The sequence below is a fragment of the Mobula hypostoma genome, chromosome 28, assembly GCF_963921235.1.
Source record: "Mobula hypostoma chromosome 28, sMobHyp1.1, whole genome shotgun sequence".
Lineage (NCBI taxonomy): Eukaryota > Metazoa > Chordata > Chondrichthyes > Myliobatiformes > Myliobatidae > Mobula > Mobula hypostoma.
Genome location: NC_086124.1, coordinates 30,087,658 through 30,103,805, shown reverse-complemented (window position 1 = coordinate 30,103,805; position 16,148 = coordinate 30,087,658). Strand labels below are relative to the sequence as shown.

The window sequence follows — 16,148 nt, the reverse complement described above, 5'->3', positions numbered from 1 at the left end:
GGTTGGGGGCAAGGTGAGGGTCAGCCTGCTGCTCTGCTAGGCAGGCAGTCTCTTTCAGAAGTGCCCCATCCTCTTGCTATGAAAGGAATCTGCCGCAGAGAGTGCCTGCTAAATGAGTTTCATTTCCCTTGTTGATATTGGTATTAAAACCTAAACGGGAATTGACGGCTTTCACTCCCTCTGCTCCCCTTCCCAGTCCCTTTTCCCCCAGTCCCTCTCCCCCCTCTCCCTCCCTCCTTCCTCTCCCTCCCTCCTTCCTCTCCCTCCCTTGATCAATTTAAGCTTTGTTTCACTCAGTCTAAGTCCAGTCACAATCAGAATCCAAATCAGGCTTATTTCACTGACATGGGTAATGAAATTTGTTGTTTTGTGGAAGGAGTACAGTGTAATACATTAAATTGCTATAAGTTACAGTCAGAAAATAGCAACACAGTTGGAGAGGGTAGTGAAGAAAGCATTTGATATGTTTGCTTCATAGAGTAAGAACACTACAGCACAGAAACAGGCCCTTTGGCCCATTTAGTCTGGGCTGTCCTGGTCTTCTGCCTAGTCCCATTTACCTGCACCTGCACCTGTACCATATCGCTCCGCACCTCTCCAGTCCTTCCCAAACTTCTCTTAAGTGTTTCAACTTAACCGGCTCCACTGGCAGCTCATTCCACACACTGCCACCACCCGGAATCCAAATCCGTGTCAGGTTTATTACCACTAACGTATAGTGACACAATTGTTGTTTTGCGACAGCAATACAATACATAAAATATCTAAATTACAATATAAATCAATTACTAAATACATAAATTAAATAAGTAATGCAAAAATTGCCTGAGAATCCTGGCATCAACCTTGTACTCTGCTTTAAAGATCACCCTTCCAATTCATATAACAGGGAGTCAAAGGAAACACAATAGAATTTATGAACAACTATGCATAAACAAGAACTGACAAACAACCAGTGTACAACAGAAGACAAATAGTGCACATAAAAAATAAATACGTGGGTTGAGACCCTTTTATCCGAATTGCCAGAAGTGGTTTAGATTTTGCAATAGATCTAGTGTATAGGATGATGAGAGGCATTGATTGTGTGGATAGCTGGAGGCTTTATCCCAGGGCTGAAGTGGCTAGCACGTGAGGGCACAGCTTTAAGGTGTTTGGAAGTAGGTACAGAGGAGACGTCAGGGGTAAGTTTTTTACGCAGAGAGCAGTGAGTGCATGGATTGCACTGCCAGCAACGGTGGTGGAGGCGGAAACGATAGGGTCTTTTAAGAGACTCCTGGATAGGTACATGGAGCTTAGAAAAATAAAGGGCTATGGGTAACCCTAGGTAATTTCTAAGGTAAGGACATGTTCAGCACAGCTTTGTGGGCCGAAGGGCCTGTATTGTGCTGTAGGTTTTCTATGTTTCTATATCATGAGAGACCTTGGCAGAGTCATTTCCGACTCTGAATTTGTGTGCTACCAGCAAGAAGTCTTTGTCTTACACTTGTTCATCACACATATGTACAGTAAAAATGATTACATACCAATAACATAATGAAAATATAATGCGTGCAGGTAACGAATGCAGCACAGCAGCATCGGGAGAATACCTGAATCAGCTGTTCAAAGTTCAATGTACATCTGTTATCAAAATATGTATATATTATGAAAGCTTGAGATTTATCTCCTTACCAACAGTCACAAAACAAAGAAACCCAAAAGAATCCATTTAAAAAGACCGTCAAACACCCAATGTGCAGAAAGCGAGGGGAAAAAATTGAATCATGCAAATAATAAAATTAGACAAATAGCCTTCAGAACAGAAGTGAGTCCATAGACGTGAATCACGTAGCAGCCGGAGTAGGCCAAGGCCGCAGCCTCAGTTCAGCGCAGAGCCAAGTAAACGTCACAAAGTCCTCAGACATGGAGACCAGAGCAGGCCGCAGCTAGCCGCAGCCTCAGTTCAGCACAGAGCCGAGTAAACGTCACAAAGTTCTCAGACATGGAGACCAGAGCAGGCTGCAGCACAGAGCCAAAAAAATGCTGCGAAGCATCGAGTAGAATAACAAACAACAGCAGGCTTTCAGTCTCCACCTATGATGCCACAATCTGACTAAAAGATTACAGTACACTGTATTTGTATTTGTATTTTTTGGGGGCTTTATGTACCATTCATAAAAAACCAATCAGAATTATTGACTTGTTCTGGTGTTAGATTTTCATCAGCGATGATCTTGGCAAACTCAAATGAATTTCTTTCCTGCTTCATGATCAGGTGCCTTCAAAATGTAATGTCATGTCTTTTCTTAACTTTTTGCAACCAGACTGCTGAATATTTGCAATTACCTTCAATTTTCCGTTTGTCGGGATAGATCTTTACTTGTTTCATGATCAGCACACCTTTACCCGACATATGTTCACTTCAACGTTGATAAATCCACTAATTCAATACACAATCGAGATCTTCATTTCTTTTGCTTTATGCAGTGTTTTCGTATTTTTCATTCAATATGTGAATTCACTTCTCAGAACTGTAGTGCGCAGAGACTTGTGCGTCGCTTGAGAACTTTTCCAGCGCCTTGTGGAATTATTCAATTGTGACAGCATATCAGTGCTCAAAAAAAAATTGCATTTCGGAGGTATTCGGATTTTTGATTTACTGATATAGGGTACTCAACCTGCACTGAGAACATGAGTTATGGAGTCCTTGAAAGTGAGTCTGTAGGTTGTGGAATCAGCTGAGAGCAGAGGTAGGTGAAGTTATCTATGCTGGTTCAGGAGCCTGATGGTTGAAGGGTAATAACTTCCTGAACCTGGTGGTGTGGGACCGAAGAAGAAAGCAGGGACTGAATGCTGGGTGTTCTAGATAATGAATGCCTCTTTCCTGTGGCAGTGCTACATATAAATGTGCTCAATGACATACTTACAATGATACCACGTTCCACTAAAAATATTTGAATATTCAAATACTGGGTAGCTGCTCTGAGAGCTTCTGAGAACAAACTCTGGACACCAAAGATTTGCAGTGTTAAAGGGTGGCTCCCTGAATATGCACCTAGCCAAGAATATTAAGTGACAAAACAGACCTGTTCAATTGGTGCATTAAGTGACATGGATACGCCTTTAACAGCACACACAAAATGCTGGAAGAACTCAGCAGTCAGGCAGCATCTGTCGATCTAACGAGTGGAATAAATAGTTGGGGTTTCGAGTCGAGATCCTTCATTAGGACTCAGAGAAGAGTCTTGGGCTGAAACATTGTCTGTTTATTCCTCTGCCTATCTTGCTGAGACCCCCCGCCAGCATTTTGTGTGTGCTGCTCGCTCTGGATTTCCAGCCTTTAACAGTATGTTGACACAGGAGAAGTCCACTTAATGTCTTCCCAGATCTCATCCTAAGGTTTCCAATGACCACCAATTAGCGTGAACATTTTCATTGTTCTCAGTGTCCCACGCATAATAATTCCCGATGAAGGGTCTCAGCCTGAACTGTCATTAATTTCCCTCCGTAGACGCTGCTTGACCTGCTGGGTTTCTCCTGTACTTTGTGTGTATTGCATATGAGAAACTTAACAACTCAGGAATGGTATCTTCTGATGGGCCAAGTTACAGTGAGTGGTTCAGTTGTGGACCAGAATGGGGTTCAGGACACAGCTGGAGTCTTAATCCAAACTGATTTTCCTTTGTACTGTTGAGGGATTGTTGCAGAATCACAGATGCTGTCCTTCCACTGGCAAAGCAGACTTGATGGGCCAAATGGCCTACTTCTATTCCTATATCTTATGTTCTTATATATGTAACACATTTATAATGGGGCGCCACGGTATTGTAATGCTTTACAGCGCCAGTGACCATTCCTCTGCTGTCTGTAAGGAGTTTGTACGTCGTCCCCGCATTCCAAAGACGTACAGGTTAGGGTTAGTGAGTTGTGGGCATGTGGCGACACTTGTGGGATGCCCCTGCACATTCTCGAACTGTGTTTGTTGTTGATGCATTTTGTATGTGTTGCTCAAGATTTCCAGCATCTGCAAAATCCCTTGTGTGTACCTAATGACTGGTTTCGGTAGCTTTAAAGTAGTAGTTGAATTTAAATTGCGAACAGTTTATTTCCTGAAGACTGGTTCTCACTTTGATTAACATCTGTTATCCATAATTTCCTACCTCCAGAATATTCCGAAACAGGGTATCAAATGCCAGAACTACTCTGCAGTAAGTAGTTGCCACGTACAGGCAATATATCAATAAGATTGAAAGTGCGGCAGAGAAGATTTACAAGGATACACTCAGAAATTGCTCAAGGAACTCAGCACGCCAGGCAGCATCCATGGAAATGAATAAACAGTCAACGTTTCAGGCCGAGACCCTTCTTCAGAACTGGAAAAGAAGGGGGAAGACGTCAGAATTAGGAGAATAGGGCAGCACAGTAGCGTAGTGGTTAGCACAACGCTTTACAGTACCAGCGACCTGGGTTCGTTTCCCACCGCTGCCTGTAAGGAGTTTTCCCCGTGACCATATTCTCCCCGTGACCACATGGGTTTCCTCTGGGTGCTTCCGTTTCCTCCTACAGTCCAAGGACTTACCGGTTGGTAGGTCAATTGGTCATTGTAAATCGTCCCGCAATTAGCTTAGGGTTGCTGGGCAGTGTAGCTCAAAGGGCCGTAAGGGCTGATTCCACACTGTATCTCAATCAATAAAAATAAATAGTTAGAATGTGATAGATGAAGCCAGGTGGGCAGGAAGGTTTACAAGGATGTTTCTGGGACTTGAGGACCTGAGTTGTAGGGAAAGGTTGAATAGGTGAAGGCTTTATTCCCTGGAGTGTAGGAGAATGAGGGGAGATTTGATAGAGGGATACAAAATTATGGGGGTGTATAGGGAGGGTAAATGCAAGCGGGCCTTTTTCCATTGAGTTTGAGTGAGACTAGAACTAACAGTCATAGGTTAAGGCTGAAGGATGAAATATTTAATGGGAACATTTATTTAGAGATGCAACGTGGTCACAGGCCCCTCTGGCCTAAGAGTCTGTGCCGCCAATTACATGCATGGGACTAATTAACCTACTAAACTTTACATCTTTGGCATGAGGGGGGACACTGGAGCACCTGGAGGAAATCCACAAAGCCATGGGGAGAACATACAGACTCCTCACAATCAACGGTGGGAACTGAACTTGGATCGCCGGCACTGTAATAGCATTATGCTATTTGCTACGCTACAGGGCCACTGAACATGAGGGAGAGTTTCTTCACTCAGAAGGTGGTGAGAATGTGGAACAAGCTGCCAACGGAAGTGGTGGATGCGGGTTCAATTGAAACATTTTAGAGAAATTTGGAAAAGTTCATGGTGGGAGGGATATGGATGCTGTGGTCCAGATGTAGGGCGATGGGAGTAGGCAGGGTAACAGTTGGGTACAGACTGAGAGGCCTTTGTTTCTTGCTGTAGTGCTCTGAGTCTAGAAGCAGGTGAATATATGAGGATGTGAGCCTAAACCTTGTGGACCACCTATTCAGCACACAGAAAGCTGCTGCCCTGTTTCATTCGCTTGTCAGGCTAATCCACCCCCACCCCCTCAGGGACAATAACAGGTTCTTGAATGGGTTGCAACTAATGCTTATTACACGGTGTTTAAAAGATATTAAGCAGCAATTAAAATGCAGCAGTCTCGCTGAGTAATCAGATGGCATGTCCTGTCTTCTGACCGAAATTCAGTTCCAAAAGGCTGGAGAAACTAAATCAGAAGGCAAATGGGTCAGTGTTCTGTGGCCATCTATTATTCATGGCATTACTCACACAGCCCAACATGAGTCTTCCTTGCACTTTTTGTGGCAATGCATTACACTAAACTATATAATAGGCAAGAAACTGACGTTAACTGTTGCATTGTCTTTCATTGTCTGGTTGCCAATAAATTGCCATTCTTTTCAAATCACTGGAATGTGGTGTATCTGAGCCTCGTCTAGTGCCGTCCCCATGAGGGATCTGTCTGTGTACAAAATTAAATCCAATTCAACCCAACCACAGCCCGAGCAGAGGCGGCGGTAGAGGACGTTATAGTCAAAGTTTTTCTGTCTCCTTCCTGACTCAGCCATCCTGCCAGAGGATGAAAAGACAAATACTGATCAGGAATAGAGATACTTGCGGTGACTGGTTGTCCGTCGTGTCTGACGAGATGTAAATCGTGTCTATCATTAAGGGTGGTGTGGTAACGTAAGAGTGTTAATACTATTACAGTACCTGCAACCCGGGTTCAATTCAAGCTCTGTCAGTAAGGAGTTTGTACATTATGCCCATCACTGTGTGGGTCTATTTATTTATTTATTGAGATACAGCGCGGAATAGGCCCTTCGAGCCGCACTGTCCTGCGAATCCCTGATTTAGTCCAAGCCATAGGATGGTATGTCTTTGGACTGTGGGAGGAAACCCACGCAGTCATGGGGAGAACATATAAACTCCTTACAGGTAGCAGCGGGAATTGAACTGGGGTCACCTGTACTGTAACCACTACGATACTGTGCTGTTTCCTCCCACATTCCATAGATATGTAAGTTAGTAATGCTTTGGTGAGTTGCGTGCTTGTTATGTTGGTGCCAGAAGCATGACAACACTTGTGGCCAGTCCCCAAGACGTCCTCGGATGGTGTTGGTCTTTGACACAATGGTGCATCGTGTATTTCGAAGTTTGTGTGACAAGCAAAGCTGATTTCTCTATATCTCTAAAACCGACAATGACAGTTTCTTCCCCATCACCCAAAGCTTCTTGACCTCACCTGAAACACCCCAACACTACCTCAGCCTATATCTCTTTATTCTTTCCCTCTCTCAATTTGCACAGATGTCGTATGTTAAGCTGCAGCGATCAGTTATTGAAGTTCAATTCCCACTGCTATCTGCAAGGAGATTGTACGTACAGGTTAGAGTTAGTTAGTTGTGGGCATGCCATTTTAGTGCCAGAAGCACGGTGACACTTACAGGCTGCCCTCAGCACAATTCAATTTGACACAAAGAACAACACATTTCGTGTTTTAATGTTGCAACATACCTGTGACAAATAAAGTTTATTTTTATATCTCATGATCAACTCCTCTTGGTGTATAAATGTTGTCCCAATTCTGCTCACCAGACCTGGACTATCTTGCAATTAAGTGCTGTCCATTTTACCTGCTGTGGGAGATTTCCGAGTTAATTTCGGTAGTACAGGGTAGTGTACATTCCACCTCAGGCCAATGACAAACAGACTGGATGATCTGAGTAATGGAATCAATGTGTACAAACAGCACACCCAAGACATTTAAGTCTGGTGAGCTAGGTCTGTACAAGAATACCAGTATGTCTTGCGGATGACTATTTCAAGAGCAAAAAAATGATTCCAAAGAGGCGACATCAGACGCACATCAACTCTGGCAGGGTTTTCAGGACATTACTTCCTACAAAGTGAAACCCAATAGCGTGAATGGAAGCGATGTTTCACTATTAGGTGAGTTCAATGCCTTCTATCCTTGCTTTGGAATAGAGAACATACCTACAGCTGTGAAGATTGTGGTGACTCTGAACTCTGTCTTGGAGGCTGTCGCAAGGTGGCAGACCCTGATGGAGTACCTAATAAGGGTCTGGAAACTTGTGCCACCCAACTGGCAGGAGTATTCAAGGACATTTTTAACCCCTCACTGCTACGGTCAGAAGTTCCAAAAGGCAACAATTCTACCATTGCCTAAGAAGAGTAGTGTGAGCTGCCTTAATGGCTATTGCCCAGTTGCACTCGCATCTACTCTGATGAAATACTTTGAGAGGTTGGTCATGGCTAGAATGAACTCTTGCCTCAGCAAAGACCTGGACCCACTGCAATTTGCCTATCACCACAATAAGTCTACCGCAGACACAGTAAGAATGGCTAATCATGTGGCCTTAGATCACCTGGATAATACAAGCACCTATGTCATGATGCTGTTCACTGACTACACCATTGTTTAACACCATCATTCCCACAGTCCTGATCAATAAGCTACAGAACCTGGGCCTCTGTATCTCCCTCTGCAATTGGTTCCTTGACTTCCTAATCAGAAGACCTCAAACTGTGCAGATTCGTGATAATATCTTCTCCTCGCTGACGATCAACACTGGCGCACCCCAGGAGTGTGTGCTTAGCCCACTGCTCTACTCTCTCTATACCCATGACTGTGTGGCTAGGTACAGCTCAAATACCATCTATAAATTTGCTGGTGATACAGCCATTGGTGGTAGAACCTTAGATGGAAATGGGGGGGGGTGGGGGGATACAGGAATGAGATATACTGGCTAGTTGAATGGTGTTGCAGCACCCCTTGTAAGTGTCAGTAAGACAAAAGAGCTGATTGTGGACTTCAGGAAGGGTAAGACAAGGGAATACAAAACAATCCTCATAGAGGGATCAGAAGTGGAGAGAGTGAGCAATTTCAAGTACCTGGGTGTCAAGATCTCTGAGGATCTAACTTGGTCCCAACATATCGACGCAGCTATAAACAAGGCAAGACAGAGGCTGTGTTTCATTAGGAGTTTGAAGAGATTTGGTTTGTCAACTAAAACGCTCAAAAACTTGTGTAGATGTACCATGGAGAGCATTCTGACAGGCTGCATCGCTGTCTGGTATGGCTGGGGGGGGGGGGTGGTGGGTTGCTACTGCACAGGACCAAAAGAAGCTACAGAAATTTGTAAAATTAGTCAGTTTCATCATGGGTACTAGCCTTCGCAGTATCTAAGAAATCTCCAAGGAGCGATGCCTCAGAAAGGCGATGTCCATTATTAAGGACCCACATCACCCAGGGCATGCCCTCTTCTCATTGTTACGGTCAAGGAGATACAGAAGTCTGAAGGCGTCCACTCAGGAACCACTTCTTCCCCTCTGCCATAGAATTCCTAAATGGATATTGACCCATGAAAACAACTTCACTTTTTAAAAATATATATAGCACATTGGGTGTTTGTCGGTCCTTTTTTATGGATTCTTTTGGGTTTCTTGTTTTGTGGCTGCCTGTAAGGAAAAGAATATCAAGGTTGTGTAATGTATACATATTTTGATAGTAAATGTACTTTGAACTTTTAAGATCGGGGCAAGAGATTGAATAGGAACATGAGGGGCAGCTTCTTCACACAGGGTGGTGCAATTTAGCATGAGCTGCCAGTGGTAGCGCATACGAGCATCAGTTAAAACCCATCTAGATAGATACATAGATAGTACATAGATAGAGGAGGTTTAGTGGGCTATGGGACAACAGAGGTCAGTGGGACCAGTTCATTGGGCAACAGAGTCAGAAAAGATGAGTTAGACCCGAAGGCCTGTTTCCATGATGTCTGATTCAGTTCAATTCAATACATGTAGTGTTGGTAACAAGATGACAGGTGAGTTGACAGGAGTTGAGTGTTTGAATTCGGCCACAGTCGCATTGAATGGAGAGACTGAATGCACTACTCCTGAGAACTGAGTACAAAAAGAAATGATCGGGTCAGAAGCAGATATGGGAATTAAATATTCAGGACACTTAACTTTTCGAAACAGCGGTAGGGTGGGCCTGCCAGGAAAATGAGATAAAGACAACACAGAGGAAGAACCTTGGCTCAAAATCAGTAGAATCATTACTGTTGGGGTTGGGCTAAGAATCGAAAGGTAGAAAACATTGTATGTAGGCCCTGGAAATAGTCATGTTGATGTAGGGCCAAGTACAAATCAGGAAGGCAAAGGTGAATGTGATAATGGTAATACAATAATAGAGTCATAAAGCACTGCAGCACTTGAAAGGCCCTACAGCCTCTCTAGTCTGTGCTGAACTGCCCCATTGACCTGATCTACATAGCCCCCATACCCCGCCCACTATACTTAACCAAACTTCTGTCAAATGTCGAAATCGAAACGGCAGCTCATTCCACATTCTCACTACCCTCCGAGTGAATAAGTTCCTTCTTGTTCCCTTCACACTTAACTTATGACCTCTCGTTCTAGTCTCACCCAACCTCAGTGGAAAAAGCCTGCTTGCATTTACCCTCTCTATACCCCTCATAATTTTGTATTCCTCTATCAAATTTCCCCTCCTTCTCCTACATTCCAGGAATAAATCCTCACTTACTCAACCTTTCCCTATAATTCTGCACCTCAAGTCCTAGCAACATCGTTGTAAATTTTCCCTCTTCTCTTAATAATACATTTCCTAATGGTAGGTGACGAGATCTGCACAGAATACTCCAGATAAGGCTTCACTGACATCTTGTACAATTCCAATATAACATCCCATCTTCTGTACTCAATACTTTGATTTATGAAGGCCAGTGTGCCAAAAACTCTCTTTACGACCATATCTACCTATGATGCTACTTTCAAGGAACTATGGACTTGTATTCCCAGATCCCTTTATACGGGGACTTCTGTGGATTGGGCAAACTGAATTAGCGGTAATGGTGTGGATGCAGTCAAGTAATGAACACACAATTGTTTTCTCAATCATGCTTTTAGCTGTAATGTTATCTGCTGAGTCGAGGTGAATTGGTGATCCAGCTGTTACTAGCTGTTACAGTGCCTTGAGGAAATGATTAAACGTGATAGAAGAACTGAAAGTGACTTACTTAAATCTGAAACACAAGGACCTAAGTGTGAATAAAGCAGACTATGGAGGCATGAGGGGTGTAAGGCAGAGCAGAAAACCAAATTAAAAAGGAATGATAGTAAACTGACATCAGGCACAGCAGCATAATGGTTAGTGCAATCGCTTTACAGCTCCTGTGATCACCAATCGGGGTTCAATTCTGCTGCTGTGTATAACGTTTCTACATGGAGCTTTGTGGCAGGAAAGCAGCATCAATCATCAGGGACCACCACCACTCAGGTTATACTCTCTTCTCAATGCTGCCGTCGGGCAGAAAGTACAGGAGCCTCAGGACTCACACCACCAGGTTCAGGAACAGTTATTACCTCTCAACTATCAGACTTCTGAAGCAAAGTGGATAACCTCACTCAACTTCACTTATCCCATCATTGAAATGTTCCCACAATTTATGGACTCACTTTCAAGGGCTCTTAATCCCATGTTCTCTGTATTTATTTATTATTATTATTTCTTTCTTTTTGTATTTGCACAGTTTGTGTCTTTTACAACTGGTTGAAGGCCCAACTTGGTGCAGTCTTCCATTGATTCTATTATTATTCTATTATGGATTTATTGAGTATGCCTGCAAAAAAATGAATCTCAAAGTTGTATATGGTTGAATAGTTCGGCTGGAGGCGCAAGCCAGTTCTGGGTACAGCTCTTCTCTACAACGGCTGCGATGTCGTCCCATCCTATAACCTTTGCTGTCTTTGAAAGTGTATGGAGCAAAGTGGATGGTGACTGATTGCGTGACAGTGGGAACCTCAGTAGGAAAGAGATAGACTATCTCCGTGGCACCTCTGACTGAAGGCCGTTGTGTGATGTCTAGGAGTCAAGGACTGGAGGTTAGACTTGAGGTGGCTTCTTCTGTGGCTGGAGGCAAGTGTGTGAGAGTGAGAATGAGAGAGTGAGAGTGACAGAGAGAGAGAGAGGGGAGGTGGAGGAGATAGAGGGTAGAAAAAAGGGGGGGAGATGGAGGAGAGGGTAGAGGTTAGAAGGGAGAGAGAGGGGAGATGGAGGAGAGGGTAGAGGGTATGGGGGGGGAGAGAGAGATTGGTTGTGCTTCTGGTTTGTTGTTGCTTGTGTTGTTTGGCGTGTGGCCAACTGGTTAAGGTGTCATTCTAGTGAACTGAAGGTCTTAGCTGAGGCAGCGTGTTGTGTCCTTGAGCAAGGCACTTAACCAAATATTGCTCTGCGACGACACTGGTGCCAAGTTGTATGGGTCCTAGTGCCCTTCCCTTGGACAACATCGGCGGTGTGAAGAGGGGAGACTTGCAGCATGGGCAACTGCTGGTCTTCCATACAACCTGACCAGGCCTCAGTCAACATCGAAAATCGATGGACTGCTGAAGAAATATGTACTTTAATAATAAATTTACTTTGAAGGAGTTTGTATGTTCTCCCTGACAACACATAGGTTTTCTCCAGGTGCTCTGGCATCCTCCCATATTCTGAAGGCATATGGGTCAGGGTTAGTAAGTTGTGGGCGTGCTGGAAGTGTGGCAGCATGTGTGGGCTGATGCAAATGATGCATTTCACTGTATGTTTCAATGTTTCAGTGTACATAGAACAAATAACACTAATCTTTAATCTTCAAAGATGTAACGTAAAGGATCAAAAATAAATCTACAGGAATTGGTGCAGGTCTGACCATCAAGAGAAGTTTGTATTAGATCAAATAATGCTGTCAGAAGACAACAGCCTCAAGAAGGCGGCATCCATCATTAAGGACCCCCACCACCCAGGTCATACCCTTTTCTCTTTGCTACCATCAGGGAGGATGTACAGGAGCCTGAAAGCACACACACAACAATTTAGGAATAGCTTCTTCCCCTCCGACGTCAGATTTCTGAATGGACAATGAACCCATTAACACTACCTCACTATTTTTGTTCTCTTTTTGCACTACTTATTTAAATTTATAATAAAGTAAAAGTAAAGGCATCTGTTAGTCTAGTGAGACCATGTTGCCCATGCTGCAAGTCTCCCCTCTCCACGACACCGATGTTGTCCAAGGGAAGGGCATTAGGACCCATACAGCTTGGCACCAGTGTCGTCGCAGAGCACTGTGTGATTAAGTGCCTTGCTCAAGAACACAACACGTTGCCTCGGCTGGGGCTCGAACTCACAACCTTCAAGTCGTTAGTCCAATGCCTTAACCACTTGGCCACGTGCCCACACAAACTTGTAATACATTTTTCTTATTATAATTTACGGTATATTTTATGTATTGCACTGTACTACTGCCGCAGAACAACAAATTTCATGACATTCGTTAGCGGTAACAAAACTTAATTCTGATTCTTTAAAAAAAAGTAGGCTTGAGAATCAGGAAAATTTCAGAATTTAGCAAGGAATTGTTCAGGATCTTTAAAATAAAATGAACTGGACCTGTAGAAGCTTCTTTAGGAATGTCAAAAGGAAAAGATTAGCTAAAATTAATGAGTCTTTTACAGATTGAGATGCAGTAGATGAAATTAGGGAATGAGGAAAAGACAGAAATGGGATGAGTACTTGTATCTGTCGGCGTGGAGGGAAGCATTAAAAAAGTGGAAATTATATAAATGGAAAATGAGGAACTGTAAGTAATTAACAATTTAATATTGGCAGTATATTGATAATGCTGAAATATGACCTGATGTTCAGTATTCAAGGGCTGTCAAAGAATTGGCTGTGATTGCAGTGTCATTCATCTTCCAAAATTTCATAGATTTTCGGAAGATCCCGGAGATGGGGAAGTAGTGCTGTTGTGCCTTCTTTGTCTTGGTACAACTGTACAGGATGTGGGTGAGACTACACTGAGAGTACTGGCGACAGTTTTGTTTTCTCACCTGGGCAAGGATAGCAATGGATTGGAGGCATTGTAGATAAGTTCATTGGATTGATTCATTGTATGAAGAATTGTATTGTGTGCGGAGGTTGGAACAGATTGGGTCTACAAACAGTGAGTTTTAGAAGAATGAACGGGATCTTAGTGAAATATAAGTATGCTTATTTGCAGTAAATTTCTTAGTGAAATCACTTCTCTGCCTTTTGGCTGAGATCAAGTGTAATTTCTGCCTTATTAGTTTGATAACCGGTATGTCTCTTATTTTAGGATGGCACAGCGCCAGCTGAAAGATTGGGGTTTTGATTTTCAATGCTGTCTATATGGACTTTGTACCATCTCTCCGTGACCATGTAAGTTTCTGCCAGGTGCTCTAGTTTCCTCCCATGTAGAAGTTGGGGTTAGTGAGAGCTAAAGTGTTTGCATCAAAAATGTGGTGATGCTTGCAGGCTGCCGCCAGCACAATCCTTCCTAATTTGATTGACGCAAATGACACATTTCACTGTATGTTTTGATGTACATGTGACAAATAAAGCTAATCTTTAATAACACACACAAAATGCTGGAAGAGCTCAGCAGGTCAGGCAGCATCTATGGATGGGAATAAACAACTAACATTTTGGGCCAAGACCCTTCATCAGGACTGGGAAAAAAAACAGAATAAGAATAAAGGAATAAGTACAGGCTGGCAGGTTATAGGTGAGACCAGGTGAGGGAGCTGGATGAATTAAGAAGCTGGGAGGGGATATGTGGGAAAGTTAAGGGCTGAAGAAGTAGAGATATCTGATGGGTTAGGAGAGTGGACCATGGAAGAAAGGGAAAGAGGTGAAAGACGGGTGAGGGAAAGGCTAGTGGTGAGTGAAGTTATCCACACTGGAGCTTGATGGTTGTAGGAATAACTGTTCCTGAACTTAGTGGTGTGGGACCTAAGGCTCCTGTACCTCCTGCCCGATGATAGTAGAGAGATGGAGGGAGTTCCTTGCTAATAGATGCTGTTATGTTTTGTAACTCCAAAGCATAAAACTAACAAAGAAAAACAAGGGAGTCCTAGATGTATGTGCAAACTTTGTTTTCACACTTATGACATGGTGGCGTAATGATGGGTGCCATTCATGTACTTTTACATAATGAATTATTTAACCAAAGAAAGAACGTTTAATCATACAAAATAACTCAATCATAATATTACTCAAATATTAATGAAATATTAAATGCACAGCAGTCCACCCTGCTAAGCTTATAAACGCCAACTCAATACAGAATGCACCTCTGCTTATATGCATGGTATAATATGAGAGGCATTGATCATGTGGATAGCCAGAGGCGTTTTCCCATGGCTAAAGTGGCTAACACGAGGGGGCATAGCTTTAAGGTGCTTGGAAGTAGGTACAAGGGCGATGTCAGTTCTTCACACAGAGAGTCGTGGGTGCATGAAGGTTGTAGAGGTGGATATAACAGGGTTTTTTAAGAGACTCTTAGATAGGTACATGGAGCTTAGAAAAATAGAGGGCTATGCGCTAGGGAAATTATAGCCAGTTAGTTTCTCGAGGAGATTACATGATCGGCACAACATTGTGGGTCGAAGGGCCTGTAATATGCTGTAGGTTTCTACGTTTCTGTGTAATATATAATGCAACTAGTACATAGACTTCAACAGTATAATAAATTTAAATTGTCACATTCAGACCTAAAACTTTAGTCATTGTGAAGGATTTCTTACTCTTGAGGGATTATGTCTTTCCTGGGAGGCGGGTGTCACTCATCTTGACAGGTGAAACTTGTGGCTGTGAAACAAGTTCAGGTGCTGGGGCCTCCTTTGTGGTGATTGTAAGCGTTCACTTTGGGACTGCAGGAAGTGGTTCTGACATCTCTGGATGTCGTTCTTCTCTAACAATTGACTCAGCTCTCCTAAACTGATTGATGTGTTGTTTCCAAATGACATCAAATGTACGCTCCACTCTGTAGGAGAGTGGTCCAGTTGTGTCCTTAATCTTGATCACTTCTGTAGACCCTCACCAGGACTGCTTGTCCAGGAGTGAAACATCGAACCTTCTTGTTTGAGGAGCCCTTCTTGTTTGTCTCAGCTGTTTGTCCTGCGTACTCCTTCTGAGATTGGATTTGAGGAGATCCAAGTGTGAATGCAAGGGATGATTGCTGGGTTGCAGTGTGTGCTGCATTGTGAAGTGCAAGGAGGAAATTGTCAGGTGTCTGATTCAGTGTCAGTGTAGTGTGTTCTGCTGATATTGTTTACAGTGCATTCTTTAGAGTCTGGATAAACCTTTCTGCCAAGCCATCTGTAGCACGGTGGTACGGTGCAGATGTAGTATGTCTTATTCTATTCATTTTCAGGAATGACTGAAACTGTTCTGTAACAAACTGTGGACCATTGTCACTGACTAAGTGTTCTGTAACAACAGTTCTTGAGAAGAGGCTTCTCAACACATCAACAGTCTGTGAGGCTATTGGGAACACTTCCGGCCACTTGGTAACTCCAACCACTACCACCGTGAAGTTTGTGCCCGTGAATTGTGTGGCAAAATCCACATGAATCTAAGGCCAGGGCAATGCAGGCCATTCCCATAGATGGAGAGGCACTGCTCTTAGCATCTGGATACGTTGGCATCCCGCATGGTGAGCTGCTTGATCTGCTGGTCTATCACAGGCCACCAGACAAAGCTTGGAGCGAACACTTTCATTTTGACCATGCATAGATGATTGAACACTTTCGCTGTCA

At 43.4% G+C, this 16,148-nt stretch overlaps 2 protein-coding genes and 1 pseudogene across 9 annotated transcripts in view; 2 read left to right on the top strand and 1 right to left on the bottom strand.

Moving 5' to 3' along the window:
• LOC134338659 (neural cell adhesion molecule L1-like) overlaps positions 1–16,148 on the top strand; it is a 325,827-nt gene that overhangs the window by 130,779 nt on the left and 178,900 nt on the right. The window lies entirely within an intron of this gene.
• Positions 1–16,148, bottom strand: part of LOC134338972 (contactin-2-like) — an 86,572-nt gene that overhangs the window by 19,636 nt on the left and 50,788 nt on the right. The gene's annotated exons all lie outside the window — the stretch shown is intronic.
• LOC134339180 (U2 spliceosomal RNA) lies at positions 13,605–13,776 on the top strand (annotated as a pseudogene).